The sequence below is a fragment of the Podarcis gaigeae genome, assembly GCF_964106915.1.
Source record: "Podarcis gaigeae genome assembly, chromosome: 4".
Taxonomy (NCBI): domain Eukaryota; kingdom Metazoa; phylum Chordata; class Lepidosauria; order Squamata; family Lacertidae; genus Podarcis; species Podarcis gaigeae.
In genome coordinates, this window is record NC_139677.1 from 6,163,498 (window position 1) to 6,190,154 (window position 26,657).

The 26,657-nt window shown below is 40.7% G+C and overlaps 2 protein-coding genes across 9 annotated transcripts in view; both read right to left on the minus strand.

The window, feature by feature from the left end:
- Positions 1-26,657, minus strand: part of LOC310842696 (uncharacterized protein) — a 1,538,459-nt gene that overhangs the window by 658,890 nt on the left and 852,912 nt on the right. The window lies entirely within an intron of this gene.
- PCDH9 (protocadherin 9) overlaps positions 1-26,657 on the minus strand; it is a 754,509-nt gene that overhangs the window by 46,018 nt on the left and 681,834 nt on the right. The window lies entirely within an intron of this gene.

The window sequence follows — 26,657 nt, forward strand, 5'->3', positions numbered from 1 at the left end:
AGCTAGCGCATAGTATCACCCAGATTCAGCATGTTCTCTCTTCTATTACATACATAACACCTGTGCTTTTTTCTGGGGGGGGGGGGACGCAGGGGTACACATACCCCTAAACATTTTGTGAATCTTTGTACTTTTGTCCATTTACTGTATTTATTTTTCCCGATTTGAACTATAAAATGGTGATTTTCCTGAGTCAAAATGAGAGCACCCCTAAACATTTTCTTTTAGAAAAAAGAACTGCATAACACAACACGACATGTGTTATTTTTAAACAAGGTCATGCATGCTTTTATCAGATTTATGGCCATATATTTGAAATCTCCATGCCCTTACCTGAGCGATGGAGAGGTTCATTCCTGCTTTCAATTCATGTTTTGCCAAATTCTTCTTCTTTTTTTGTAAGCCTCTAAAGAGGCTGATTCTGCCTTATGCCATGAGACATCTTTCTGTTGTATAGCACTAATGACTATAAGTAACCAAGCAGGGAAGGTACTTCCAGTATTACCGTTTTGGCCAGAATATAAGTCTCACTTTTTTTCCAATTTCCGACCATGAAAAGTTAAAGTGTGGCTTAAATTTGCGACCTTACGAAATTTGGCTTTTACAATATCACTGCTGAAACAGACATACGGTAAAACAGAACAGGTGTGAGTGCCTGTGGAATTTTAAGGGAGTGGCTTATATTCGGGTATTGTCTTTTTTTCTCTCCCCCCCCCCCTTGAATTTCAAAGGTGCAGCTTATATTCGGGTGCGGCTTATATTCAGGCATATACTGTAGCTTTTCCTATGGATGTTTTGTTTGTGGGAAACCCAGATGCCAACAAGGAATATGGCAAAAGAACAACATTCAGAGGTACTATAGCAGGTACTATTCAGCAAAGCTATTCGTATGTTTCTTATGGGGTGGACATTTTTATTTATCATGTAAGTTTATCATGCTTTTTTAAATCAATAAAAAAACTGTGACAAAAAACCTTCAGAGCCACTGAATTTTTCCAATTCAATCTGTATTTTGGCTCCATTAGAACTGAGTAATTTAACCATTTATCACACCTCAAACTTGTGGCAGAGACCAAATACCTAAAAATGTACAAAACGGCTTGTTATCCAATATTAGATTTTGAGAAATGACTTGACCTTTGTCAGATTAATAAATAATGAATCCTGCTTAAACAGTCTGCAAAACAGTGCTACAATATCTGTGGAGCATTAAATCTCTGTACGATATTCAATCATAAAAGAGTCAGATCCTCATGCCTTTAATGGCATAGGTCAAAAAGAGAGTCTTTACACAGCAGTAATACATGGCTTTGACCCAGTACAGTGGTACCTCGGGTTAAGTACTTAATTCGTTCCGGAGGTCTGTTCTTAACCTGAAACTGTTCTTAACCTGAAGCACCACTTTAGCTAATGGGACCTCCTGCTGCCGCTGCGCCGCCAGAGCACGATTTCTGTTCTCATCCTTAAGCAAAGTTCTTAACCCGAGGTACTATTTCTGGGTTAGCGGAGTCTGTAAACTGAAGTGTATGTAACCCGAGGTACCACTGTATATCAGAAGGAGCGTCTCCACCCCCGTCATTCAGCCCAGACACTGAGGTCCAACGCCAAGGGTCTTCTGGCGGTTCCCTCCCTGCAAGAAGCAAAGTTACAGGGAACCAGGCACAGGGCCTTCTCGGTAGTGGCACCCACCCTGTGGAACACCCTCCCATCAGATGTCAAAGAAATAAACAAACAAACAACTATATGACTTTTAGAAGACATCTGAAGGCAGCCCTGTTTAGGGAAGTTTTAAATGTTTGGTGTTTTACTGTAGTTTTATAATTTGCTGGAAGCAGCCCACAGTGTCTGGGGCAACCCAGTCAGATGGGTGACATATAACTAAGAAATGATTATCATTATTATTGTTGTTGTTGTTGCTATTCTCTTCTATTAAGAATCAGTACATTAAAAGGAAGTCAATGCAGCATAATAAAGCGCATGCAATGGTGGCCTGTAACAAGATGCTGCAGAACTAGTAAGCTGACTGGATACACACACACACACACACACACACACACACACACACAGACTAGAAAAGCTGAGTTTCTCACTGGTGCTTTAACAACACAACACAGGGATTGAATGCATTTCAAATTACAATATTTTTTATGAATCTGAAAAATATTGTTCAATTTTGCAAATTGTATAGAGGTTTTTTTTTTCTTTTACTATTTTGTACTTAGCAATAAAGGCAGCAACCATTTTAGGCCCATCCGATATGTGCACAACATACGTGCATCACACCAAACCCAAAAGTGACCCCAAAACATCACAAAAAGGCACAAAAAGGGACAGAATGGGGCAGGGCGACAGTGGAACTGGGTGTTTGCAGGCTTTTTCAATGGTGTTCCAAATATACGTGATTTCACTTAAATGTGCAGTGCCTTGGAATGTTACCTCCACATAACTTGGGAGTTGCCTATATATATTCTTGCAATACACCCCTTATTGTCTAATTCCATTTTGCGTTTTTGTGTCTCTTATATATATTCCACACATATATAGTGTGTTATTAATATTCATTTGTGCATGCTCCTCCTTCATTTGTTGGAATAAACAGTGCAATTCTATGCATGCTTCTTCAGAAGTAAGCACAATTAAGTTTAATGGCTTTACTTCCTAGTAAGTGCATATGGGACTGAAGTCTACACAAAAAACACAGAACTAAATCTAGGGAAAATAATTTCAATTATAAAATCATTTTGGAATTGTTCCTACATCCACTGAAGTTTGTGAGAACTTTATTAAGTGTTATTCATGAGAAGATTGATAGCGAAGGCTTAGCTGTTCAGAACATAAAAGTGCAACTATATGTTTCTTGGACACATTCTTGGGTACACCCACATTTTGAATAAGGTCATAGCAAAACTCAACCGGTCGAACTGGCACTGTCTGAACTATGTTCACCAATAAACTCTCTGCCCCGTCTTGGTTTGTTTCTTCTTCCCAATAGGTAGATACATTTGGAAACGTTTCTCAAAGAGCAGGCATTTTGCAAACCATTGATATACGAGTAAAACTGATATAAAACTGCATTGTGTTTGTAGGTAACTTGCGCCCCAAGATTATTAGTGGACATCATCAAAGAAAGGATTTCCATTTGTGAGAAAGATGCTATTTTTATCCAGAAGGCTCTTTCTGGATGCATCAGAAATCAGAAATGGCTGTTTTACATATGTCCTTGCTTCAGGTGCAGAAGCAGCAAAGTAATATTGATACTGGAACAAAGGAGCTGAGGGGCTGGAGGGGCCTGTTTTGTGGGAAGATTATTTTAATGGCAAGTTGCTAATTCAAAACTACACTTCTAATGCGCTGCCTCCATCAAGGTCATATGCAAAATGGCTCTCTCACTCCAGATGCTGGATCCAGGAGAGTGTTTATTAAAGCCAGAAATACAGATCCTCAGAGGGACAGACTGCCTTTCTGCTGCCTGTCAAACTATTCGCCTACTTAATTTGAATTTGAAATTCAAAGTTAAATGTGACATTAAGAGAAATTTAACTTGGAATTTTATTATAGTTGTTGATAATAGAACTGTTGGCTTTAAAATTAGGTCCTTTTGTTTTATGATAGATTGCAACTGTTTTTGCCAAAAAGGTGAATTTGCCAATAGATCTGTACAGGAGCTTACGGCTAATAAGTCTTCCAAGGGACATACCAAAATGGTGCCCTCTTTTGCCTTCTTTTTTGGTGATGCATTTCTTTCCTTTTTTGTGATGACCAAGTGGTCGCTCTAACTCCTAGCAAGAGATTATGGCAATAAAGACTAATTTATTATCATGTTTGTTTTCAGCCCCCGCCTCTCTGATTTCACTTACTCACCTCTCAGCTCTTCCTCTCCCCTCTTTCAGCTTTGCCCCCTTCACCTGTCTCAAACATGACTCTTCTTTCCCCCCCAGTGATGTCACATAATTCTCCTTCTCCCTATTGCCATTAAGCATAGATCAATTCATTCTCCAGAACTGTTGGACATCTTCCCAGAAAAGTTAACAACTCCCATTCTTCCTCTTCTATTGTCTACCTAGCAAGGCAAAATAATGTTTTTATCCTCCTTACCTCCTTGCTTCCCCTTTGCTTCAGATTATGAGAATGAGATAATATGTATGTTTGGTCTGGGAGGGCAAATCCCTATTTATTCCTTAGCACAGCTAGATATGCTACAGTTTGATTCACTCTCTTCTTAGCCTGTTCACACATTTTCAATGAACTCAGGAAAACTCACCAGAGGCCTTCTTTTCACTAAGGAACACTTGAAGAATAGCCTATAGGCAACACACAATAGGCTTATGGCCTCCCAGCTTGGCTCTTGCTGTTAGATAATTTCCAGGCATAATAACAGATGATGATGATGCATGGTAACTAACTATGGCAGATACCAAATGATAACCTTCAATTATCACATCTATAATGTAATACCCTGTAGGAGTTCACTCTTAGCCCAACAATTAATGCAGCCTGGGGCAGGGGGGGGGTCTCCAATGGATACCATATGGCTTCTTGGTATCACAAAGCCAGTTAAAAGATCCCCAGCCAATTATCTAATTTCACAATTTGTCTGCACATTTAGACAAATATCTCCTAAAACTGTGATGCAGTCTCACTGATAGCAACACGCTATCATGATCAAGAGCTAAAAAGCAGTTTCTTCAAATAGCACTTTCACTCCATTTCCCGTGAAGATCTCCTCTATCTTAACCTTGCCAGTAGGAGGAGATAATCTACATAATAACAAGCCCCTATTGTGTATTTTTGCTAAGTCAGTGGCATACTGATTTAGTTGGAAAATAGTACCAGACTGCATTCAGGAGAACAGAAACTACTACAAGCCCACAATGGCTTTCTACTTCATAACAAAAGCTTGAGCAGTAATCTCATAATTATACTGCTAGACTCCTCCATTCATTCCAAATTTTGCCTGTTAGAAGTAAAATATGCCCAATGCTAAGCACCCTTTTTCTGTATTAAAATTATACACACTGCATCGAGATGTAATTACTTACTTTTAATAGGGGGATAAGGTAAAATAAAATGACTTCTCAGTAATAAGAACTGCTGATTTCCTTTTGAATTTGTTTTTTTTTAAATAAAAAAACCCCTATCCTGACATATACACCACACCTGTTCTGGAGAGATATTCAGTGAGAGCTTGAAAAACCTTGCACATGGATCTTCCTATTCAGCTTGCATTGATGAATGAATTGAATCTTCAACTGTTAGAACCACTAAAAGACAAATCTGCAGTGGGCAGCAGAGGAATATTATCTACAGGATGGCAAAGTAGGTAGGGATTATTCTTTTAAGAATAATTACAGAACAGATTTTTCCAATAAATATAGCTTGGTTTCAATGGAAGCAGAGGAGGAATTCCCAGTCAAGCAAAATGCTTGTGATATGATTCTCTGCGTCCTTCAGGTGTTTTAAGCACAGCGTTAAAGTCCTTTTAAAAATATTTAGGATTAACGTTTAAGAGCCACCATAGTGCAGTAGTTACTATGCTGGAGTATGACCTGGGAGCCAGTAGTTCAAATCCCCATTCAGTCATGAAACTCACTGGGTGACTATGGGCCAGTCCCTTCCTCTCAGCCAAACCTACCTCACGGGGCTATTGCGACTTTTGAGAGAGAATAGAATCACAGAATTGTGGAGTTGGAAAGGACACCAAGAGGCATCTATTCCAACCCCCTGCAATGCAGGAATCTCAGATAAAGCATTCATGACAGATGACCATCCAACCTCTGCTTAAAAGACCCCCAACTTAAAAAACCTCCAAGAATCCACAACTTTCCGAGGGAGACCATTCCATTGTCAAACAGTTCTTACCATAGGAGTGAACTCCTAGGGGCCTGAGGGGTCTTTGAGCACCCCAATAAAATATGCACCACACTGAACTTCTTGGAGACAATTTAAGTGTGATGAATAAGAAATAAATAAATAAAAATTTGCAACCCGAATCACGCTCTGCTCACGTGGGAACCCTTTGGAGTCTGCATCAAAGAAGCACGTACATCACCAGATTATTTGTATGTATGTGCCAACTGCTCTGTAAAGCAATAGGGGGCTGAGATGAACCTTCTGAAGTGCTAAAGGCATGCAGGAGGCAGTTGTGGCACTGTTATTAAGGGAGGTATTTGGTACTGTTTATTGTATACAGCACTAGAGTCTTGCTTGTGAGTATCTCCTCGGCCACTGTGAAAGAATTAGATGGGCCTTTCGCCTGATCCAGAAGGACTCTTTTTATAGGATTATGTTATCGTGTCATGACCCACCTTGCAACATTCAGGTGAAGAGCAGGATATAAATACTTGATTTTATAGAAAAAATAAATAGCTGTCTTGGAGATGGTGTATCAGAGACAACAACCTTAACCTTTTGCCCATGTTGTGATTCCTACTGCACTTGGATGGGGGGGGGGTGCTATCTGAGATCTTTAAGAACTTTGAGGTAGATGCCATCTGGACCAGGTAAATTTATATTTTAAAAAAAATATTGATCTGCCCTAGAACTTCTGTTACAGGAACCTGTCATACATTTTTCACAGTGAAGACGGATGAAAAGAATTCATTCATCTTCTCTGCAGACACCTTGATAACTTTTACTCCACTGTCATCCAACTAATTCCCTAGACAGTTTCCTGATTCTCATGGATATTATTATTATTATTAATCTTAATGTTTTAAATTATATACACTTGGATTTATTTTTACAGATGCCTTAATGTCTGCTTGCATTTCTTTTATCAAGGTTCATGTTCCTTTTTTGCTCTCCATTTGGGCAATATTTCTATTTCTGAATTTGCTTGTTTCTTTTCAGGAATCTATACAGTGCCATCCATCAAAAAGATCCCAGGTGGTTTCAGTAAGAGTTTAAGTAAAAATATAATCATCATAAAAGGAAACAGGACAAACCACTAATTAAAAGGATCCATATACATAAAGGCCTGAGGGAATAAGAGTGCTTTTCCTGGCAATGCCTAAAAACAGAGTTTTCTTTGGGTGGGCATCCCTGGAGATGAAGCTCCACATCTAAAACTGCCACCTAGACATATAATCTGGAATAAAGTCTAAACAAAGTGGGACTTGCTTCTGTATAAACATGAATGGGATTGCGACACACTGTTTTATAACTCACTTTAATTTGCTTATTAACTTGAACACCAACTGGGATTTGCCCCATGGCCGAGTGCACATTTCAGACAGCCCTGTGTTCTCAGTTGAAGGACGCTGCTAGAGTTTACTTTCTCTTTTAAGAAGTATACAACTAATTGCAGCAGCATAGGTTCCTTTGGAGTCCCTAGGCTACATTTAGGTTTTAGAGGAGACCTGGTGCGTCTGTTGTTCCTCCCTTCAGATAGTCACATACTCTCCTCATTCCTGGGAGCACAAATTTCACAGTCTGACCACCTCATTTCATTAAGACTTACATATTCTCTACATTTCATTTCTTTCTCTTTCCACTGCTCACACCCAGCTGTGAAGTTCTGTCACTCACCGTCTCGGTCTGACTTCCTCCTCAAATTCCTGAATGCTTATATGTTTGTTTAGCTTTCCTCCTATGGCTTCCACCAGCTTGTTTTCGTAGGCTACTGACCTTCCCAGAAAGTAGAATCATAGAATTGTAGAGTTGGAAGGGATCACAAGGGTCATCTAGTCCAACCCCCTGCAATGCAGAAACCTTATTGCCCAGTGTGGGGTTTGAGCCCATAACCCTGAGATTAAGATACTCATACTCCATTGACAGAGCTGCTCGTGCTGTCACCACACCTGGCAATTTCCAGCCATGCCATGTTTCCATTCAGTACACAGCCAGAGATGGCTGAAGAGAGGGGCCCCCATGGACACAGACTCTTATCCTATCTTTAAAAGACATCTGAAGGCAGCCCTGTTTAGGGAAGTTTTTAATATTTAAGGCTGCACTGTTTTTAACATTTGATTGGGAGCTACGCAGAGTGGCTGGGGAGACTCAGCCAAATGGGCAGGGTATAAATAAATTATTATTATTATTATTATTATTATTATTATTATTATTATTATTATTTACTTTGATGGTTGACTTTTGACAGATTTGGTAGATGATAGATTCCTTCTCCCCACCCTTCCATGGAAGGAAATACAGTAGCTTGCGGGAGGTAAGGTTAAAATGAGGCCTGCTACTCAAACATTGGTAAACATGCCATAGGTGCCAGCACACAATAACTGCTAACGGAAGCAATAATAATAATAATAATAATAATAATAATAATAATAATAATAATAGAATATAATTTGAATTTCCTTTCACATGACTAACCAGAAACATTCTCCCTTCTTAGGATTCTATTCTTGCTCTTTATATCAGGAGAATATAATTGTACATCTTCCAAAATGAACTGAGGGCTTAGGTCAAACTGCAACTACATTTTAGCACTTTTAAAATCAAGTAGGTGTTCTGCAAAGTATAGCTTATAATATCATGCATGCCAAATTCAAATCTGGGTGTTTCCATTCCCCATGTCCCCCTCCCCATTTCCTGTGAGACATTCCAATTGTGTTGCACAATAGACTTCTGTTTCCTAATTGCTCTCTGTAGAATAGATTACTGAAGCCAGCTTGAAAGGATCTTGCTCGCCTGTCAATTAAAGTGTGACAAGTCATAACAAAGAATAGACCAAGCTTCCTCAACCTCGGCCCTCCAGATGTTTTTGGCCTACAACTCCCATGATCCTGAGCTGGCAGGACCAGTGGTCAGGGGTGATGGGAATTGTAGTCTCAAAACATCTGGAGGGCTGAGATTGAGGAAGCCTGGAATAGGCCCATCTTGGTTGATTCTGGAATTTGGGCCTTCACCTAGCCCTTCCTAATCAACTTATGTAGAAGTTGGTGAGCATTATCTTGTTTCAATGGGCCCTCAGTGCTGGTTAATTAGTCCTCCTTGATTTAATCACACGGGATTCCCACCCAGTCAGGGGTCGCATAATGAACGGAATCGTGAAAGCAAATGAGTTTTTGCTATATCAAGATGTCATCACAGGTGAGGTAGGTCAACTGAGAGCGAAGCAAAAGAGGACAATGTAAAGGCAGAAGCTAACGTTTTCTGAAAATGCCAAACACACATACAGGAAGAGAGGCATTTATCATGATGCTCCAGGAAGGATTGTTAGCAACAACAGCACAGCCCTACAGGTAGTTATTCTAGTCTATATGTTTTAAAATAAAATACAGACAAAATGCATGAATGTGTCTCATTAATTCAGCATATTCTTTCAGCTTTGGCTTACCTGTTCATTTTTTAGCCCCCTCTGGAATGTGCAAGGGATGTCACAAGTCCAATTTTCTCCATCTCATAGAACAGAATAATGATATATAAGCCTCCTATTTCCTTTTCCGTGTACATTGGCTGTATTTCTGACTCATCTATGGCAGCATGAGTGGCAGTTCCTATTGCCAAAGTTGTAGCACTGCAGGTTCCCCCACAGCAATATACCACTTAATGCCACACATAGTCTGGCTGATTGATGTGCCACCTCTGGAGGAAAGAAAAAAATCCCCAGTCATCTTCGTTTATTTGAAACAGTTGGCTCTCTCCCTTCAGACACTTGTCAACGGCTCTGGAAAGATGTTTTAACTGGCACTCTGTCAACCAACATATCTAGACGGGTGAGGCTTACTAACTGTGAAATTTTGTGGCTTCCCATCCTAGCAGGACATAAATGACAAAAAATTCAAAGAGCCCTCTGAAGAGCCCAAGTTGCCCAGCTCAAGGATGAAGAGGCTCTCTCACTCTCACTCTTTTGACATATTTTAATTGCAACCATATGAGATGTACATATAAGCTGGAGGCAGTGAATATGATTGAAAGGGCTGCCGTGAAATCCTCCACTTCTGGCCTGGCAAGCATGTTCTGAATAGTTGTGTATCTTTACAAGAGCAGAGGCCTGTTTTTAGAGTCTCTTTTGATTAAAGACCACCATCATGTCTCATGGGATACCAGGGGCACCACTTATAGGGGGCAGAAGCCCCCTCATTGTGTGTGGGTAGGGGGCTAAACCCCCAATATTGAGGGGGCCACCATCCCCCACCGCCTGCCGCCAGTGGGTGAGCACTCAGGAGTGGGACGTGTGGAGGGGTGCGGGACGTCATGTCCTTGGTGTCACACAATGCCAGGTCCCCTCAATGGAGGGGGGGAGTTGGCGTGCCCACCTGCAAGCTTTGTGTTATCACCACCATGCTTTAACCCAGATTGCTGTCCCCTCTGTACTACTAACACTCTGCCCCTTGGTGGCCAGGCCTTTGGTCTGCCTACAACAGAGCCTGATAGATTACTAAGGCTAATAGCTGGTGAATTACTCAGTCACAAAAATAATATTCCCAAAAAACTGATAATAAGTATATCTATAGCAGTAATTTAAGCCTACACACCATAAGGTGACAAAACCCAGCTTTCATGATTTTTTTTTCAGTGCCTCATATTTCACACCAGTATGAAAATAACAAATATATCTACTCAATGAAAATAATAATAATAATAATGAGCCTTCCAGTCATGCTATTTATATATTTCATTCATTAGTAAGAAATAATTGGCTAATGAATAACACAGGTAGCAGATATTGAAACATATTTCTGAACAAAGCTAAATTATCCAAAAATTGTGAATACATGTACCCATTTTGTATTTTAAACTCCTCTTTATAGGACTGATTATGGAAATGATATGACTTGAAAAACCCCAAGAAAGAAGCAGAGAACAAAACTGTGTATTTAAATGAAAATGGATTTGAACATATGAAATGCTGAAATTGTTATTCACATTTTTTAAAAAGTAATATTCCACAGAGGATTTATAGTGCAGTCTTCTTCTAAAGAAACAATCCATATCTGTTCTGTTTAACAGCACTCAGCAAGTAGATGCACAAATATGGCACTCTGCTTCAGGCTTATCACCACTGCAGGCAAAATGAATAGAATTTAAATACAAGATCCAGATTTCTTTGGTGGATAGTTGTTGTTTCATTACTCTAGAACTGGAAGGGGGAACCTGTAGTCAACTGTAGCTGGACTACAACTCTCGTTCCCACTGACACTTACCCATCCTAGCTGAGGCTGGTGGGAGTGGCAATTCAACAACATAGGAAGGCTTTCCAGTTTCTTACATTCAACCCCCCCCCCTTTTTTTTTTGCAAACTTCAAAATGATTTTGAGAGTTCTCATTGGGTGAAACCATCTGACAAATTTTGAGGTTAAAAAAAATACATAATGTCCCCGGGATGCCTGAAAAACCTCATCACTGTCACAATTTAGCCAAAGGTAGAGCCTTACAAAGAAATTTACCATTCTGGTGCTGCTTTCAGATGTGTGTGTGTGTTTGTCTGCTCCTATGAGGTTTTTTTTTTTTTTTTACATTTCCCTTGTTATTTATTATAGGGTTTTTTAATGCTTTTGTCTTTTACGTTGCCCTGAGCCTTTCCTTGAAAAGGCAACAAATATTGTACGCAAAACAAATCCCTCTGCCTTTGCTCTCAGCAAGGAAGTGGCTGGCCCTGGGGGGTTACTCGACATTCAGTATCAGAAGGAATCTGTCATCCTCAATGACTTCAGTTGATGCTAACCATATCAAGGGGGTGGGGTGGCACTCAAAGGGAATAATGGGCACCTTTGCTGGGAAAGTAGATAATGTAATCTGCACCATCCTGCTAAATGGAGAACAGCATTTTGCCACATTTCCATACTTTATGAGAAATACACGAGAAAAGTAGAATTCTCAGAACTGGTTGCCTGGCCCATCTAGATTTCCAAAGTTGTTAGGAAAGAGCTGGTTCACTTGGAGATAAGTTGACAAGTGCAAAGTAGATTTTCACCACAGAGATGTTCAAATATGGTAAAACAATTGTCTCTATGGGCTCAGAGTGCCAAACGAATTATGTAGTTGTTATTTGCACACTGTGGTACATTACTTTTTGGTAAATGGTCATCATCACTGTTGACACATTCATAGAAAAGCTATTAGATTAGGCGTGAGCACCCTGACACCTAAGGGTTACACAGAAACAGGAAGCTGCCTTATATTGAGTCAGAACATTGGTCCATTGGGCTCAGTATTCTCCACACTGACTGGCAATGGCTCTCCAAGGTTTCAGGCAGGAGTCTCTCCCCTGATAGACTGAGGGGGGGGGGGGAGGAAGAGAAGGAGGGGGGAGGTGTCTGAGCAAGAGAAAAGGGTTGGCAGAAAGAGAGATATGAAATATTGTGACATTTTTTTGCTCTGGACCTGTCCATCACTGGCAGGCAACTCCCAAAGGCTTATCTGTCAAGGTGATGCAGCCCACAACAGAACACATTTCCTACCCTTGCAGTAGATGGCTATGTTAAAACCCAAAAGCCATGTGCAGCTAATCATGATAGAGCAAATGTGGCACTCTCGCTTTCTCCTTCTCTCCCTTTCTCTCTCTACACACACACACACAACCACCACTTCTCCTGCTGTAGTCATATCAAGACCCAGCAGTCAGAAACAATAAATCTATAGGGATTCCAGGGTGGGTCTGTTCATTTGATTTTAATTATGCTGAGAGCTCTTATTCCTCTCACTTCTCCTTGAGAATAAATTTACTCTATACAAGCCTTCCTCCAAGTATCTCTCCATCAGTATTTTCAAACTTTAGAACCCTTGTGCAGATTCCACTTTAAAACTGCAGTAAATTATACAAGAGTTCTTAAATTGTCACTAAATGGGTATAATTGAATCCTCGGTTAAAAAGATGGTCCCATTCCAAGGACAAACTACATGTTAAGTAAAGGATGGAGAAGGAGAGAATTATATCAAAACCTTGCCACGGCTATATCCCATTGTAAAGAGCATGCATTAGCACTTTGGTATGTATCAAAAGGTGCTCAGGTTAACAGTGAAAACAAGAATGGGTATCTGATTCATTCCTGATAGACCATCATATGATGAAGCACTTGGATGTGTGAAAAATACTGGAAATTTTCAGGAGATCATCAGGAAATGGAAAAGCATAGAACGTTGCTAAACACGCAGTCACTATGATGGGGAAAAGATAAGTGGACAATCCGAAAGTGGTTCTTGTCTTAGTTGTCAGGGGTACAACATATGCACCCATCTTGAAGCTGTTGCGTAATACTGATAGGGACACAGCAGTGTTTTTTGTGAGCCTCAGTGAGGCGCATTTAACAACACGTTGAGTGATGGTCCACATTGCTTCCTTACTTGATAAGACTGAGGTGGAAGCTAGCATACTACTGACAAAAGCTCATCAGATTGGTATTGCATATACTTCCAGTCCTAATTTTTTTTACTCATTTTACCAATTATTGCATACTAAGAAGTACTGCAAACTGACTGAATGGGACTAACGTATGAGTAAGTAATCTGAAGAAGTGTGCATGCACACGAAAGCTCATACCAAGAACTGACTTAGTTGGTCTTTAAGGAATTTTTTTTGTTTTGACTATGGCAGACCAACACGGCTACCTATCTGTAATCTTATAATGTTACTTATAGAAAAACTGGAAGGTTCCTCCCCAGTTTGCTTCCCTCTACAAACAGTGCCCAAGTGCTTTACAATGAGATTGAAAATCCCATAATAAAATTCCAATAGTTGGTGCTTGCCAGAAGTCTGGGAAAACAAAATTGTATTTTCCTGGTACTGAAACAAGAACATTCCCGGGGAAAGCACTGAACAGAAAGGGAGACGAGATCTGTTCTCTGGATCAACATCAGAGGTGGCACACAGAGGAGGACTGCAGATGGCAATCCCAAATGGCCAGGAAAACAAATGGTGATCTCAGGGTCCAATAAGATCCATGTAGGGAAAGGTGGCCTTTAAGTGAACGAGGCATAGAAGGCTTTAAATGCCAAACCCAGAAACAAATTACAAGTCAGTGCAGTCAGGCCAGAACTGGTCTCATGTCCATCCCTTCTTGTCCCAAGTAACCAACTAGCCACTGCCCTCTGCCTTTCCTGTAGTTTCTAGACCAGACTTCCTCAATCTTGGCCCTCCAGATGTTTTTGGCCCACAACTCCCATGATCCCTAGCTAGCAGGACCAGTGGTCAGGGATGATGGGAATTGTAGTCTCAAAACATCTGGAGGGCCGAAGTTGAGGAAGCCTGTTCTTCCAATGTAGAACCATTTACAATTCATTGCAGTATTCTAACCTGGAGATTTGTTTTAACTGGATTGTTATGGACATACGTAATCCAGTTTCACAGCAGGTGCCATGCCTCCCTTCAGAGGATTCCCACAGGGTTCAAAAGAGCTCACACAGTCCTCCCACTGCCTTGAAGACCCTGTTGCCCTGCCAGTGTGCAGGGCAAAAATGCCTGTGGTGGGTGGGGAGGAAGACAGAGCTCTACGTATCAGAAATCCTCTGCGTATGGTTGCTGCTCCAGCTGTGGTTCATGCCTGTCCCTGCCTTCTCCAGATCATGGATATTTTTTAAAGCAACTTTGTGCAAGAGACACCAAAATAGGCTCTTGCCTCCAGCAGCTATTGTAATCAAAACAAGAGAGCAGACACTGTCTTTTCTGACACAAGGCAAAACTGGAAAAAATGCCTGCTTGACATTTTATAGTTCTCTGTTTGCAGCAGGCCTTTCGTACCTGCCCACCGCTTTCCCCCTTCACAAGCAGATTTCAAACTCGGCATTTGACTTTCTAGTACTAATCTGTCTATTGACTGGCCAGATAAATGCTTGCCCTCAATAGGTTCTTTTCTAACAAATTAACTAGTGAATGCCTCTGGTTATCTAAATAAGGTGTTGATTGATCTTGTGGAAATAATTAATCAGGCTCCATCTGATATGATCTCTGGCCAGTCAGAACGTTCTCCTCTCATTATGCTTACCTAAAGGAGAATTTAAATTTGCAGCCAGTGGCAAAAGGTAATGGTTTCTGAGAGGAGCCTGTGACTGAATTTACAAGGAGGAAGTCAGATTTCGTTGTAATAAAGCTTTAAATGAGTCCAATTACATTTTAGTTCAAACAGCCTTGTTTCAAATATTATTCTGTCCATCCAGCAGGCTCTAATAGAAATCAACATCAGATTTTCATACGTTGGGGAATAAGATGTCAGCCTTCTGCTGAGAAATCATATGAAGCAAGAGTCTTTGGTGGACAGGCAGTTAAATTTGTGCAAAGCATTAATTGGAAAGAGAATGCTTTTAGAGCCATGCTCCCTTCCTAATGGAGTCATTTAGTTAGACGATTTAAGTACTGCAGTGTTATGTACCAAGTAACTAATTCATCATACATGCAGAGTTACTCTGCTGATAAAAGAAATACATATGTAGCAACTGGTAGTTTTCAGTCATCCACGTTGAGACATAGCTGAATGGCTTTTGTTGTAAGCAAAAAAGATGTGTAGTCAATCAATGAGTTAATATTTATAATCTAACTGTCTACCAAACAACAGGCTTCCAAGTAGAGGACAAATAAAATTAACATTCAACAAAAATAAGATATATATATGTGTGTGTGTGTATATATATATATATATTTGCTTTCGTATATATATATTTAAAGAGGAAAGCAAATTGTGGCAATTGCCTTAGGATGCTTAAGGGTGGGAGAGAGAGAGAGAGAGAGAGAGAGAGAGAGAGAGAGAGAGATTACAGCTTCCTTGTCTCACCATCACTCACCACCCTGTGAGGCTCTATCCAGATTTTTTGACTTTCCCCTCCCTTTTACCTTGTTCAGACAAAGGCAGTCCTAGTTTTAAAACAGAACCCATAGCCCCAGTGGTGCAGACACTCTTGGGACTACCTCACACAAAGAGCCTCACTCTGAAGAAGAATCCCCTTCCTTGAAAGGAGGCTAAGAGGAGGGGAATCCAGCAGTGCTGCCACCACTAACACAGGACAATGGGAGCTAACAATGCTTGATGCTTCATAACATTCAAACCATGAGTTATGTAATTCATATACAGGTGCCTATTGTACTCTCCCAGATACTGTGAGTGATGGAGTGGGTGGGGTCTGAAACATACTGCAGGGTGAAGCAGGTGATGCCACAAAAGCAAGAGCTGGCAATCTGGAGGATGAAGTAAGGGTTTTAAACATCTTGGCCTCAGCAGCAGAGGGAGTGAGGAGAATGAGCCTTTTGGCTCCACTTCAGGCAGCAAAATGTCAAGTTGGCACTAGATGGAAAGGGGGAGTCTTGTCTAAAGCCACCTTAGACAAGATTTGAATTGGAGGTTTCCTGGCTCAGAGATAATTGCTTGAATCACTACACTATTTGTTCTTGTTGTTTAGTCGCAGCTTGGTCAAACTCATGTTAGTGGCTTCGAGAACACTGTCCCACCATCTCGTCCTCTGTCGTCCCCTTCTCCTTGTGCCCTCAATCTTTCCCAACCAGGGTCTTTTCCAGGGAGTCTTCTCTTCTCATGAGGTGGCCAAAGTATTGGAGCCTCAGCTTCATGATCTGTCCTTCCAGTGAGCACTCAGGGCCAATTTCCTTCAGAATGGATTGGTTTGATCTTCTTGTAGTCCATGGGACTCTCAAGAGTCTCCTCCAGCACCATAATTCAAAAGCATTAATTCCTTGGCCATCAGCCTTTTTATGGTCCAGCTCTCACTTCCATACATCACTACTGGGAAAACCATAGCTTTAACTATGCAGACCTTTGTTGGCAAGGTGATGTCTCTGCTTTTTAAGATGCTGTCTAAGTTTGTCATTGCTTTTCTCCCAAGAAGCAGGCGTCTTTTAATTTCGTGACTGCTGTCACCATCTGCAGTGAGCATGGAGCCCAAGAAAGTAAAATCTCTCACTGCCTCCATTTCCTCCCCTTCTATTTGCCAGGAGGTGATGGGACCAGTGGCTATGAGCTTAGTTTTTTTGATGTTGAGCTTCAGACCATATTCTGCGCTCTCCTAGTAGTTGTATTGATCAGCACTGCATGCATGAGCAACAGGTGATATCTGTTCTTCTTTGGGAACATTTGATTGATCCATACCAGTAAGGTATGCCTATACATCCTGGTACAAAAGGGCATGGCCTAATTCAAAAGAGCTGCTTATAGATCTTAAAATTCCAGTTTTAAATATTCCCTAGCCTCTTTCACATAGCTGTTTAGAACAAGGCCCATGATGGCTCCAGATCACTCCCCTCTGAAGCTGCTTTTTACCCTAAGGAAAGCAGCTGCTGAGCTGTTTTAGATCTGCTATTTGAAGGAAAGCATCCATTTATATGTTTGATGGTATCAAGTGCTCTCTGGCCTACATCACTTTAGCCTCCAGGTGGAGAGATTAGAAAGTTCTCCATGAATAAAACTGCCTGCATTTAGAAAGCTAACATGACTTAGGAGAAGAGCTCAGCTCAGTTTTGTCACCACTATGCTATCTAGTGAGGTTTCTTGTTCAAGGGGAACATTCAAAATTGTAAACAATTGCTTGTAACTAGAAAAAAGCTAGAAGCCATTTTTATTACATCAAGGTTTTGAACACCAAGGTCTCTTCTGTAGCTAAATCTATGCTGCATTTGAGTGTTTATTTGATTGGAAGGGGTGTTAATTATGCTTGTTTTTACATGTCGTTCTTTATTTTAGCATAATTTGTTAGTTAGCTGCTTTGATTACAGGAAGGTCAGGATACAGATAAATAACTAATGTAGGGTTTCTTTCATATCCATTTATGATTGGTATATTAACATCATCAACCAAGCATTACGAGATTATCAGTTGCTCAGGAGCTCCTCAGCTGCATATGATAGAAATCTACTGATTTACAGTGGTGGGTCCAATCCTAAAATCAGCACCTACCAATTTATTTGCATCATAAAGTTCTTAAAGCACAATGAGTGCTTTGATCTGACAAAGTTACTTATGAGAAAATAATTCAGTGCTATTATAATATATTATACTGATATAAGAGAAGCACCTATATGAAAAAGGAAGGCATAACAATATTTGTTTTTATTAAAATGGTTACATATTTCATATGCACATATATTTTATCACCGGCAACTGGCAGAAAACAGGACTAGGCAGCTTCGCTCTCTCCATTTTTGCATGCAAATGGCATCTCCATTTCTGTTTTATGTTGTTTTAGAGAGAGTGGTTGGGAATTAATTAATTCATAATTGTGTTGATTAAAAAAGTTAATTGTCATTTTAATGAAACCACCAACTGCACAACTGATGGGCAATTGCAGCATTAAAATCAGCCACCAGACAAAGCCCATTCAGTGCAGCAACATAATGGAAACACTTATAGCAACAAGAAAATCACAATTAGAATTTATTAACAAGGTCAGAATGGCCGTTAATGTGTGTATGTGTGATGTGAATATGAAGAACTTCTCCACTTTTTCAAGAAATATACTTCAGATTACCCTGAACGGAGGGAGACTCCTGCAACTTTGACTCTTTTTATCATTCAGTTTTGACTAAATTTTTACAGTAGCAAGGTTCCACAGTTTAGAAACAAAGTCCTGTAATAAGGCCTGTCCTTCTCCTTAAATGTAAACTCCTGTAAGTCTGAACTGCCTGTGTGCTTGTTAATATGGATGGTGGCAGCACTACACTGGAATAAGAGAGAATGGGTGCCTGGCAGCCTGTCCTACCAATGTACCTTCATGCTGCCTATAAGTGCACCCACGGAATGGCATGGTGGGACCCACCACATATGCTGCACTCACTGGAGGGCCCCCCCATATTGCAATGGAATCAAGTTTACCTCTGGGATATATTATAGCAAATTAACAATCTACCAAACTAATCTCAAATACTGTCGTACCTCGTTTTGTGGCTGGGATCCGTTCTGGAGCCTGGCCACTAGCCAAAAAGGACACAGGACAAAGCGCAGTGTCTGCGCACATGCACAGAGCAGTTTGCACCTCTGTGCATATACGAAGCACGATTTAACGCTTCTGCAAATGTGCAAGTGGCAAAACCGGAAGTAACCTGTTCTGGTACTTCCAGGTTTGCTGCGGAAGTTTGCCGGAATGGACACTAGACAAGGCGGACATTTGTGGAGGTATTACTGTATTAGGAAAGTGTTCAGTCTTCAATGAATTTAAATAACTTTTGTATATCTGACCTCACCTGAACCAGGAAATGTGCCCTCAATCTGCACCATATACAGGATTTGATAACTGTATGCTGACAAAGCTTAGGCTGAAGTAACAGACATGCCAGTACAATTTAAAATTATCATTAATATTCATCCCAGAAATGTAGGCATTTGAGAGTCACAATCATTGGCAAAATTGCTGCTGATTACTTGAATTTTTGATTTATTAAACCTAGTTAGTAGATGCAACACAGATGTCACTATTAATACCATTATAAAGTAGGGTTCTTACTCATAATGACATGCTGTGCAACACGGAGCAAGTTAAAATCTACCTGCAACACAATGTTTTTCTCCCAAGTGCTTTAAAGTGAGCAGTCAATGTGTTGCAAAAATACTAAAAGTACGATCTGCTAGTCTTAATGGTACATCACTTTTTAATCAACTTGTGGAAACAAATGTACAAATCCATGTTCTGAAGCAGGCTTTGACATGGGTATCCCTAGCAGGTCAGTAAACACGTGCACTAATTGATGCTACACTATACATACAATTCACAGCTTCTTCCAGCAGCTGGAGCCAGGCACATGGACTCCTTTAAAAAATGTGTTGGATCTAGTTTTTCCCTGACACACACACAACTCCCCCATTCCCATCAAGCAACTGATCTGTTCAACTACTCTCCCAAAAAAACACTGGCAGCTCTGCATATTCACTGCTGAACTGGGATATAGCTCTAGTGGTAACCTTTCTAAACTTCCATAAAATGTATACATCTCGCTTGCCTTGTACTCCTAGCTGGGGATATGGGAAGGGCCTACAATAGGGATTCTTAATATCTTTATGATGATGGTGAGCACACCAAACTCAAATCCTTACTGTTGCAGCAGAGGACATGGAAAGTAAAGGATAACAAGGAAGACCAAGGCAGGAGCAGAGGAGAAACCATTTGGCTACCTTATCTCTTGCTTTTTCACCCATTTAAAGAAAAGTCCAATTTCCCCGCTTTCAGCTTGTGAACTCCAGAGGCAGTGTTCTTTCTCGCCACACTACTGCCCGCCCCCCAAGCCTTGGCATGTCGTTTTTGGATTGCACTGGCTTCCAAATGAAAACCTGGCACTCACCATGATGAGCTTCATTAATGTGCCTCCAGTTAAATCTACTTGCAATAAAATAAATTCCTCTCATTCTGCAAAGTCACTATCCCCTTGAAAGGGTCTGACAAGTCTTGCATTCAGTTCAGAAGTGAGATCCATATTTTACCTAGAGCAAGAAGAAATATTGCCCCAAGCTATGGAAGCTGATCCTTTAGGGAAAGGGGTGCCGCCCAACCACCTCAATCAGAAGCCAGCCCCCACCTGCCTGCTTTCCTGCAGGGGGTGATCCTGGCTGTCATCTTTCTCCGCCTTAGTCTCAGTGTTGTCCCAGTAGAGGAGTTAGCACCCTCCCCCCCAAATGAAAACAGAATCTCACAAAAATTCAACTCATTCTTAGTGAGAACCATTTTCCTCATCCTTTCTCCAATTTCTCACTTGCATACAAAGTAGTAGGTTCAACAGGGGACAATATATTTGTATTCACTAATGGCATGCCATCCTGCTTCGTTCCAGATTGCTTATATAACTCTTCAAGAGGTAGAAGCCAGTCCAGTCCCATTGCTGTGCCCTTGAGTGATATTCATTGAATGCAAACAGCCTGGAGAGAAACCTTCCACTATTCTTGCTTCCTTGTATGTGATCCCAATCTAAGGGAAACATAATTTCAAGGCTTTGCCACACATCACCGGCTAAATCATTTATTATGACACTTATAGATTTCATAAAAGGGGGGAAATGCTAATTTTAATGCCTGTTCAAGTTCCAAAATAATAAAGTCAACTCCCTGCGGTTGTAACTGATTTCTAGCACAAAACAGCTTCAATCTTCTCCAGCAATCAGTTTTGCTTGAAACCTTCACAAGATTGACAGTGATCCTTTAAGGAGGTAATACAGTGTTTTAGAATTCCTGGCACTTTATCCTTTATTAAGGCTAGGTGGTTAATTGAATTGGCTGATTCAGTTGACTGCATTTCTCCCCCCCCCCCAAAAAAAATTAAGTTTAATCTAGGCTTGTACACAATCACCCCATGCCCTGAAAAGCACTGGGTAAAAAAAGAAAAAGAAAAGCACAGGATATTCATAAAATTCAGCAGCTAAAAGAGAGAAAGAGTTAAATGCAGATAAGGGTATAAAACAGTAGAATGATAACACAGTCTTCAACATTTTCCCACAGCACAGATATTGCTCACAATGCTGTCTTTAAGGGGGAAAAGAGCCTGTCATAAAGCTAAACTTGTCTTTTTATTAAGCTACAGAAAAGATGCATCTTCATACACCATCTGCACTGAAACAAAGCAAGCAGCGCAATTCTTTCTTGCAGTTACCATACATTTTTTTACTATCTGTCCCAAATTTTAAAACCCCCACAATGAGGGGCTGGTTTGGTGCAGCATGCTTCCAAAAATAATCATTGCTTGTGTGTGGGGTGTGAGTGTGGGGGTGGGGGTGGGGGGTAAATGTATAGATTTCAATTCTTTTTCATGTGTTGGAAATGGGAAAATAATTCCAACTCCCGCAGCCTAACATTCCATCCCAGATGTGGCCTGACTTTTCTGGAAAAGCCTGCATACTGAGTGTTGACTGCTGTGGAAGAATTACCATTTGACTAGTCCACTGTCACTTCCCAGAGAAGCTTGACAGGAGGAAAAAGGGGACCCCCAATTTATTCCTTTCAACTCTCAGCAAATGTTTCTTCTTCCAAGCCATCACATACACAGGGACACTTGGTTGGGCAGGTTTCACTAGGCCTATGATTTAGTATATCCTGGGCTCGTCCTCTATTAAAGAGATAATAATCTGTCTTGGCTGCTAACCTCAAAGTTGTTTTTAAATTGCAGAGGGTCACATTTCTTGGTTATGTCTAATCCTTCCTCTCTTTCTATTTTTTTTTTTAATATTGTATTTTTCATTTTTACCTTTTACAAATATTTTAACAAAAGCAAAAAAAACCAACAATCCTGAATCTTTACAAATCTAATTGATTTTCTCCTCAACTTCCCTCGCCTCCTTTCTGTGGTTATTTATTTTATATTTTCTTACTCCAGTTCAAAGATATTTACCGATTTTTCCTTAGTGTCCCCTTAATTGTCTCTTGCTGCATGTGTTTCTATCAGTCCCACTAATGTTTTGATTGTTTTACAATGTGTCTTCAAATAGTCAATAATTTCTCCCCATTCTGTTTTAAAAGGTCTGTCTTCTTGATTTCTTATTCTTCCAATGAGTTTTGCCATTTCTGCATAACCCATCAGTTTTAATTGCCAATCTTCCTGTGTTGGAACACTTCTGTGCACAGCTGAATGCAAAAAGGTTTTCCATGTGAACAGGACCACCGATCCCTGGAGTGCTGTGTGGCATGGCCAGGGAGGGGTGTTACCAAGGATGGGGCAGATCTGGCCTCCACGGAATGAGCTGCAGTTGTTGCTACCTCTGTGCCACCGGCACCAGAAGCCAGCAATTCAGTGTCTCACCTTGCCTTGTGTGTGGGCTGGCCCTGAGTGGTCCTATCATTTCTCATGTGAAGAGAACTCTAGTGATCAGGAAACCTTGGTATGTATATATCAAATGTGAGGCTTATATTGCAAGTCAAGGTCCCCCAAATAAAACAAAATTGTTTAAGGTTTTTGGCATAATTTTGGCCACAACTTTATTAAAATACAAGCAATGTGAGTGGTTGCCTAGGAATTGGTTGAAACTATCTGCCCCCACATGGGGACAGACTGACATTTGCATTCCTACTAGGACCCTGCCCCCAAAGCAGATGACCCCATGACAGGCATAGCAAGGTCAAGCAAACAACCCTGAACATAGGGAGAGAGGGCGGGTGATCTGATGCGCACAGCGGAAAGAGGAAGCTCAAGGCTGCGCGCAGGGCATATATAGGCTATGGCTATCAATCACAAAATGGCAACATATAAATCTCCCCAGCAACAGGTAGAACCCATTTGTAATGGTGGCCATCATTCTTTTCCCACCCAGCAACAGTTGGGTGTCTTCTTAACCCCCACCGCAACAATTGCTCTCCATGAAAGAGAACACGCTTTGTGGGGGAGGGAGCGCATGTGAGATTTGCAAATGCAAAATGCGTTTTTAAAAATGCAAACCACTTGTGCACCCTAAGGACGGAAAGGTGGACTATAAGCTTTTTAAAACAAAGAATAAAATAGAAGTGCTCGTTTCTTTCCAGGGACAAATTAGAATTTGAACTAGATTATTTAAAACAAACAGGCAAACCAAATCCTGAATTATCTGAGCCCAATGGTCAAACAGTGAGGATCAAAATTAATAAAATGGTTAATTGTCTCCACACAGGAGTGGATAAAATAAGAGAAGTTACTGAGGTACTTTCTGTTCCTCAACAGCAGTCATGGCAAATCTGCTTCTGGTGTAACATGTCCCAAAAGCCAGGAAGTGTCCATATTTTATTCACACCACTGCCTGTGATTCCAGATGAAGAAGGGATTTTGTGGTGTGGTTTTTTTAAAGGAATGAATCCACATACATTATTGCCACTGGAGCTACTGGTTCCCTCCAGGAAATGAACTGGTGCTACAGTATTTGGGAATTCAGTAGTGTAATGCAGAAGCAGTAAAGAATAGGTTTTTGTGTGCTACATTCTCTTCCCTCAACAGATGGCTGGTTAAACTCTGCACACACGGGAAATCAGTTTTAGATTTCCACTCAGGCCTCAGAAAATAAACTGCAACAGCAAAGCCTCAGGAAAAAAAACAATTTCTCCTCCCACCTTCCTTTTTCCCCTGACATCATCAGTAAGCATTTTAGCGCTCTTTCTCTCTACCACACGCAAATCCAAAGTCCTCAAAGGCTGTGTTTTCTAGCATGTAAAACCTTAAGTGTTTTGTTCACAGGACAACTTTCTTTGAAGTGCTCCCCATGTTTACTTTGTGCCTAAAATATTAAAATAATAAAAAGAAATTGCACTAAGGCAATTCAGATTATGCAGCAAGAAAATCTTATACCCTGCAATTTATATAAAAGTAATTACAGTTTGTAAATTTGTTTGTTTTGAATAATTTACCATACTAGGTATTTTATGTAATTTGTTCTTATTCTACTAGTCCCTGTGAGGGCTGAGGATCTATTCAGTCTTGTAGCTGTCACCCTCTGCCTCTTGGGATTTCAGCAGGTATTGTTCATTCATTTATAACATTTGACCATGAGGGACTCTCAGAAATTCAAAATTTGAACCCAGGGCCAGAAGCTGCGCTCCCCTCCAAATGTCAGTTCTGTGGCATCAATGCATACACAGAGCCTTGCCCCAAATGCAATATTCCTGAAAGTGCCTAGAGAGAAAAGTTAAAACCTTTCAGTAATCAATTGGAAGTAACTGACCTTTTGACTTACCCATATTTTTAAGGCAGCTTATCAGAGATAGGAAATAATATTTTTAAATAATAATATTTTTAAAAAGCAAAACAAAACAAAAACCTACACATTTAAACACAGCAAAATGCTGCAAAATGCTTCAAGAAACAATGCGAAAGCAATAGCTTTCAAACAATATGGAATAAACTTATATGTGTTAAACAGCATGGATCTTCCAAGCTGTTTCTGGTTTCTATGTTCCAGCATAGTCCTGGTGTCTTGGAAGAAGTTCTCCCAGCTAAGTTTGCACAGGACTGCAGCCTGAATATTAGGCTGGGATTAAGTCTTACTCGAGGGATGCGGGTGGTGCTATGGTCTAAACCACTGAGCCTCTTGGGCTTGCCTATCAGAAGGTCAGCGGTTCGAATCCCTGCGAAGGGGTGAGCTCCCATTGCTCGATCCCTGCTCCTGCCAACCTAGCAGTTCGAAAGCATGTCAAAGTGCAAGTAGATAAATAGGTACCGCTCCGGCGGGAAGGTAAACGGTGTTTCTGTGTGCTGCTCTGGTTCGCCAGAAGTGGCTTAGTCATGACCCGGAAGCTGTCTGCGGACAAATGCCGGCTCCCTTGGCCAGTAAAGCGAGATGAGCACCGCAACCCCAGAGTCGTCTGCGACTGGACTTGACTTTACCTTTAAGTCTTACTAAATTCACTGGAGCTTCTGTTTGAGTAGACATGCACCGGATTGCGCTATAGAGCAATGTTATGCTGAATGGGCAATTCTCTGCAGGGATGCAGCCTCAGATAAGTGCCCTATATGGTGATTGAGTTTATGTATGGGGATAACACAATTTGCAACTTTGAAAAGAGGGCAGACAGTTCCACATAAAATGTCAAGCTGGCATTAGGCAGAACTAGGGGACAGAGGGCAGCTTTGGAAGTGCTGCCCAAGTAGGTGTCTGGAAATCTACTGCCTATTGTATTAATGTCTGTGTGGCTCCCTATTATTATTATTATTATTATTATTATTATTATTATTATCACTCCCCACTTTTTCCCGTGACAGTATTCAAAGCAGCTTACAGCTAAAAACTCAAATTTCTAAAAACATAGAATTTTTTTTAAAAAAACCATTAAAATTAAAACTATTTATATAAATATGTTTAAAACATACAAGTAATTACAATAAAAACAGCAAAACACCAGCCCTTTCATTAAAAGCAGTCAATTCCCCAAAGCCTGATGGAACAAGGTCTTTACCTGCCAGCAGAAGGAAATTAAGGAGGGAGGCAGGCTAGCTTCCCCACCAAAGAAGTCTGCTTTTTATTATAAATAAAGCAACTATTACAATTCCAATTATTACAAAGAAACTAAATGTATCCTCTTTCAAAGGAAACTAAATCCAACAGCACAGTGCTTTCAACCTCTCACCACTCAGGGCTCTCTTTCTCCCCCCTCACTTCTCTCTCACACAATTTGTTTCCCAATTGTTTGGTTTTGCTATGAGTCTGGCTTGTAGGGCCAAATGCCTCAGTTCAGAATGTATTGGTCCCATTGTTGCAAAATAATGGCCTTCCATAGGAAGACTATAATCAGCCAGGTGCTACAATTTCCTCTCCACTGCTTGGTGAGGAGGGCAGCTCCTTGAGGATGGTGTCGTTGCTGAAGATGAAGGCAGATGCTGAAGAAACGATAAATCACTGCAATTTAAAATGTGCTATAGCGATTAAGAGAGAAATATGAGGTGTCTTTGCTTCCAGAAGTCTAATGGGTGTCTCCATTAGGGTCTCCAAGGGCCGAGATACAAACCAGGCCTATGACAGACTTCAAAGGTATTGCAGTAATTCAGTGAGTTTTGTTTCAACTTGCACTTCTGAAAAATGAACCAAAGGAAAACTTCTCCCTTCACCCCCTTTCCATGTGCTGCCAGTGAAGGGATGCTTGATGAATACGAGCTTTGCGAAAATTCCGATAGGAAATGCCCCAATCTAAAAGCTCTTGGATTTATGTGCAGATCGGAACTTTAGCTGGCCAACAGATTACTTGGGACGCCAAAGTGCAGCTCTTAGCTACATTATCGAAACATATAAATTGCTAAGTGTTCAAATATGTATTTAAATACATATTTTGAGATGGCTTGTAAATGCAGAAATGCAATGAATGAAGTAAATACCACAAAAAGTGACATGCACTGGAGCA